This window comes from Ptychodera flava, chromosome 2 (genome assembly GCF_041260155.1).
Source record: "Ptychodera flava strain L36383 chromosome 2, AS_Pfla_20210202, whole genome shotgun sequence".
NCBI classification, from domain to species: domain Eukaryota; kingdom Metazoa; phylum Hemichordata; class Enteropneusta; family Ptychoderidae; genus Ptychodera; species Ptychodera flava.
Window position 1 is genome coordinate 30534392 of NC_091929.1, and position 6458 is coordinate 30540849.

Genomic DNA, 6458 nt, shown 5'->3' on the forward strand with positions numbered 1-6458 from the left:
CGGTCCCTCCAGGGTTAGAGGTATACCGCGGGAGGTATTGGCGGTACCGCCTATTTGAAAATGACCTCTTCCCTTACATGTAAGTTGAACATTTCAAATATCCAAGAAAAGGCCTGAAATGGAACTTTGTCGGCCACAGGACTGTCCAAAAGCATTTGATTCTTATAATATAATTATATGTTACAATATGCTTACGCAATGTGTTGTACTGATTTGTTTTAGATTTGAAAATATTATGGATTCTCTGCTTGGTGCGTGTTGTCGTTGTAGCGGCACTGGTAAAGTGAAGTGCCCTCAATGTGACATTGGTCTGTATTGTGATAAGAAGTATTTAAAAGACGATGAATTTCGACATGAGGTGTGTGGGCCGCAAAGTGTTTTTATCGTCATACTTTTAAGAGACAAACTCGTCATTTTAAAAATTACACCGGTTATTTTGTTTACTGTGAGAAGTTGTTCGTGTGTTGTTCTGCTTACTGAAAGACATTGAGACATCAATCACCAGACGTCCACTCACACCTTGCATATGTAAACATGACAATCATGCACATTTGCTGAAGACATAATGTCTTGTATGTACCATAAATCATCTTGTCGAAAAATGTATTTGTTATATCTATAAACAGGGAAAGAGTAGAGATCGGACGACTGTGAAGACCTCTAAGTGGTCCCTGACTTCAAAGTGGTCCCCGTAGTTGTAATTGAACTGAAATTTTACGCAGTCCAGGGATTTTTCCATTCCTATATTTGCATAAAGTTGTTAAACTTTGTAACATTGCCAATACTACTCTGTTATTTTGGTCGTTTTGATATATGCGCTCACTTTTATTACTTTTTCAAAATTCCGATGCATTTTACAATGCGAACCAGCCCAAACTGCGCGTCCAATTTTTTCACCTGGTTAGGGTGTCTCATATTAGCATCATGGGAGATTGCGCTGCACACGGCACGGTCGAGACCAGCGACCGCGACCCACCGATCACTGTACGGATATGCGGATGTCCATATGGCCTAGCAGTTTACTGAGTGAGTACCAGCTCAAACAGTCATTAATTTCAATCTTGTTGCTCGACGTTATATTTCATACTCGCATACAGGCGTTCTGTTTACTGGGTAGCTCTGCATGGCAGGGCTGTGTGTTACCGGCGTTATACGGCTCTCCCTACTCACTTGTGTTGGGAGGTCGTATAACGCCGCGCCGCTAACACACAGCCCTGCCATGGCCATGCAGAGCTATTTACTGGGTAGTTTGTTTTATGCTACGTTCCGACCATGGTTCCGACGTTCTGTTCCGTAGACTTTTACGGAAACATCCGAACGTAGCATAAACTACACTTATACAAACTATCCAGTAAACAGAACGCCTGTGTGCGAGTGCTGATTGTCTTCGTCCAAAATCAAATTAGGCCCTACACTGTGAACTTACACAGAAACATCGCACAATGAATGATGGCCCTGCGTACGATGCTGTGTGTTTCCGGCGTTATATAACGCAGAGCTAGAACTGCTGTACCTCTCTCGGGGGGGGGGGGGGGGGGGAGTACTTGTTCAGAGAAGTGGTAGAGGTGTGCGGCCGCAGGTATAAAACCCAGGGCCCATTTTAGACCTAAAATCTCGTTGTTTTAGGACCCCATTTTAGACCTTTATGACCTTTGACCCAGGTCAACAGTCATAGCGTCAACATTTTTAAAACGGAAAAAGCAAGTATTTGCCCCGGCAAAGCCTACACTAAGTATTTGCCCGGCAAAGCCTACCACTGTACTGCGTTTAGAGCTATTTTGTTGCTGGCCAAGCCATGATTCCGAAAATCATGAGGAAATACTAAAAAATTTTGTGAAAGAAAATGCCTTTCACTCTCACCAAATTTTGGTCCAGCTTCTGCAAATTATCAGTTATCTGCAGTTACTGTCTCAGTGGTGTTTTTTTTTAAAATTACAATTCACAACAAACCTCGCTGTTTGTCTGTAAAGCAATACTACTTCATATGGCCATGGTCGACCTGAATAATACTAGGAGCAGTAGAGCCACTTTGTTTGGGTATTTTCTATTGGGCAAAAATCTGCCATATGTAGAGTTCTGACAATCAGTGACAATGTTTTAAAACAAAGTCCATATTTATTTAAGCCAGGGGGTCTCTGTAATGGTTCCCCTGCCACAGAAAAGATATCCATGCTTATTGAGTGCAGCTCAGAACCCTGCAGCGAGATGGGAACAGACTGTTGAAATTTGTTCTTGTGTGGCACTCAAACTTCAACCCCATTTTAGACCATGGTTTACAGTGGAATTGACCCCCCCCCTCATTTTGGACCAAGTTGCTGAAATACCCACCCCATTGGGCGGCGCATATACATATTGGCAAGTAATAGAAGTGACCCCCCCCCCCCTGACTGCTCTTTGCCAACTTAGATTTTTTTACCTGTCCGTGGTATTTTGGGGAAAGGGTTTTAAACACAGTTTGTCAGGAATTTATGATGATACTTGAAAGAATAGAAATATACTCCAACACCCGACCCTGGCCCACTAAGCCCCAAGGCTGTATCATGCACGCACAGGAAAGCAAATTTAGCACTTGGAGGCAGCCATATTGTCTAGTTTCCATGTGTTGAGTTCGTACTCTACATGCCTTGACATTGTTTTCATTGTAACTTAGGTCATTTCACATCATTGGTACAACGTACATTTCAGTGACTTTGAATGACAAAGTTCTTTTACGTCAAGGACTGTGTCATCAGTCTTAACTGATGTCTAGCTGTAAATTCAAGCTGACAATCTAAACTGAACAATATGATTGTGCTCATGGAATTTGTGTCCATACACTTTTGTAATATATTGTGGTTTCAGTCGGATTTGAACTCACAACGTATAGCACCAGTCACCTAGCGCAGAAGCCATAGATAAAACCGCTGAGCCAAATCCCCAATCTCAGCCTCATGTGTGTTCAGCACACAATTTGAGTCTTTACGGTTACACCTATAGTGTACTCATTTATGTATTTTGTTATGTCTCCATTTAATACTTACCGTAGTCATAATTTTACATATGTGCTTATAATGAACAGACCTGCTTTGAGTCGGTTTTAGCTCATATTTGGTGTGTATATAAATACCAAAAAGAGATTATATTTGTGTTTCTTTCTTAATTTGCATACATTTTATCTTCTGATAATGATGACTGGATTGATTTGCTTACTGGTAATAAATTTTTCAATTTTAATCTCTCCAGATAACAGAGTTCTTGGAAATGATGTGGAAAGATCAGAGTTATCACTGCTTGCTGATTTGGACCATGCCTACACGTTTTAACAGGCTGAATAATAAACTGGTGACGTACTCAAAAATTGGCGACCAACAGAAAAGTAAAAAAAAAACAGTATTTCCCCGCACATACACACCATGATCATACCAGAAACAAGCATGATGCCATTTACTTAATGCACAACACACGAATGCCAACTATTTGTTGTAATCTTTATTTTCCTGTCATATGATTATTAGTCCCCAAGGACACCGTCCGGGGGGACTTATAGGTTTGGTCATGTCCGTGCGTGCGTCCGTCCGTGCGTGTGTCCGTCCGTCCATTCACACAGATATCTCAGAGACGCCTGGAGCGATTTTGTTCAAACTTGGTACAAGGATAGTACCCTACCTCATACAGATGCACGTCAATTTGTTTCACAATGTGATCAAATTTGGCCGTGTTAGAGGACTTTTTAGTTTACACCTCCATAGACTCCCATGTATAAGGCAGCTCTCCATAGACTCCCATGTATAAGGCCAAGAAAAATAAATGCAAAAAGGATGCAGTGACACAGTTTTTAGTCCCCACAGATAAAGTCCAGGGGGCTTATAGATTGGGACATATCCGTCCGTGAGTCCATCCGTTCACCCATCCGTTCACGCAGATATCTCAGACACTTTGACAAAATGTCACGTGACCTTGGTGACCTTTGACGTCAAATATACATATTTGTCCATAACTCAGTAACCACAAGTGCTAAACCTTTCATATATGGTATGATAGGACACCTTATGACGCCACATATTGTACCTCATTAATTATGTGCATATCTAATTTTGAGCGAGCCAATAGAGCTAGAGGTCTGATTTTTGGTATATAGGGATAACTTAGCAATACAATTTTTTGACAAAATGTCACGTGACCTTTTGACCTTGATTACATATATATGCACAACTCAGTAACCACAAGTTCTTTAGCTTCAATTTTGATAGGATAATAGACCTTAAGATGTCACATCTTGTACCTCATTTATTATGCGCATATGTATTTCTTGGCTGGCCAATACAGCTAGAGGTCTGATCTTTTTTTCCCGATTTAGAACCATAACTTAGACATGCCTCTTGTTTCAAATTGGGAACAATGACATAGACCTATGTGCCCATAGATCTGAACATATACACTCCAGTGATACTTCTTAATGACCACATTTCCCTGCCCCATCAAGACTAATACTCCTATTACAAGTGGGGACTATGTCATTGTCAATGACTTGTTTTTTTGAAAATCTCGGAAAATCTAAAATGATGTTAAAAGTTTGAATTTAAGGTAGAGACCACACGTTAGATGATACTTATTTTAAACTCACTTTTTCACAATAAATTTCCCTTTTAGACCCACAAATTATATATTTTCTATTAGCCCTATATCTCAACATTATGAAAAATATGTTTATTTTCCGAAATCACCGTGTTTGTGACCATTTCTCTCAAAAATATGCGTTTTTGAGTTTTTTTACCTAAAAAAAATTAGGTGTTACAGGACTATGGCTAGGCGACTTGAGATCTTTTAACAGAAATCAACAATGGAGTAGTCTGGGGAAAAAACGGTGTCCCAGATTTTCAGTAAAATTGATAGAACAAGAGAAATTCTTGCTGAAGTGAATGAAACCCGGTAATTTATTAAAAACCCAGAGTTGTTACTTTCACACCTATTGTGCTGAAACAAAAGGGAATAGAAAAAATCTGGGACACGGTTTTTCCCCAGACTACTCGATTGTTGATTTCTGTACAAAGATCTCAAGTCGCCATAGTCCTGTAACACCTAATTTTTTTTAGGTAAAAAAACTCAAAAACGCATATTTTTGAGAGAAATGGTCACAAACACTGTGATTTCGGAAAATAAACATATTTTCATAATGTTGAGATATAGGGCTAACAGAAAATATAATGTGTGGGGTCTAACAGTGAAATTTATTGAGAAAAAGTGAGTTTAAAATAAGTATCATCTAACGTGTGTCTCTACCTTAAATGCTACTTCTTAGGCTATCGACAGTGTTGTACACTTTTTTTGGTCTTTAATGTGTCTTACTTGAAGAAAACCCTGGAAAACTGAGGATAATTTGAGATTGGTTTACAACACATTTGCTGCCGTATGGGGCTTTAAGGTTTGGCTGAAACAAAATAGAATTTTTTACACCAAAACCCTTGTCTGACAGCACTGATATTTGTTATACAGGTTCATAGGGATGATCAAATTGTGAAATATTCAAATTTTGATAAATCCACAATTTTCTATTTTCAGGACAATTTTAGCTCACATTTGGTGTATACATGTATGTATATTATACCAAAAAGAGTTTTTATGGTAGGTCAGCGGTGTCTACATTTATGTATGTTAGTATGTGTGCATGCTATCTTCGTGCACATCGAAAACTCAAAAAACCGCAGCACTACCATTGTAGTATTTGGTGTACTGGTGCACCTGGGGGTGGGATGTGAATTTGTTCAAATGAAAGTGTCAGTCTTCAAAATATGATGATGAGGTAAAAAAAAGGAAATGTTGGTAGAAAACAGAGACCAGATATGAACTGAAAATGCTCACGTGTTTCATTATATATTGAAGTTATGTGTAAATTTGAACCTTTGCCACATGTTTGCAAGTTCATTGAAATTATTATGATCAACATAATGAACAATAATCACCGCCGATTAATTCTAAAAGGTCATGAAGTATACAAATATATTTTATAAATATTTTGTATAGCAAGTGTAATTACCGTTGGCCAAGTCCTTCAAGCCATATATACCAAGCTGTGAAAGCTCATTAGATATGCAAATTATAAATTAGCTGACATGAAAATGTGAAATGACTTTTGATATTGTTTTGACCTAGTACCTGGTATAATCATCAATGTACATAGCATGTTTTGCCAACTTTGATCAAGTAAATCCCAGTATATATCTCTAATAAGCAAAGTCATTAAATATGAATAAATTGATGAAATTTCTATAAAATTACATAATGATTAGGAATTGGCTTAAGTAAAAATGCTTAATGATTGTCAATAATGTTGTATCATGGTATCTGCAATATGTGTAGCAAATTTTGTCAACTTTGGTCATGTCAATTCAGACATATATCTCTAATTAGGAAAGATCATTAAATATGCAAATTAGGAATTGGCTGAAGAGAAAATGCTTAATGACTTTCAATAATATTGT

The 6458-nt window shown here is 38.3% G+C and overlaps 1 long non-coding RNA gene across 1 annotated transcript; it reads left to right on the plus strand.

The window, feature by feature from the left end:
- The first annotated feature begins 828 nt into the window (after window positions 1-828).
- LOC139118910 (uncharacterized) lies at window positions 829-3393 on the plus strand. The gene is made up of 2 exons (XR_011548817.1): window positions 829-1026; window positions 3223-3393. It is a non-coding gene; the product is annotated as an uncharacterized lncRNA (long non-coding RNA).
- Window positions 3394-6458: the final 3065 nt, after the last annotated feature.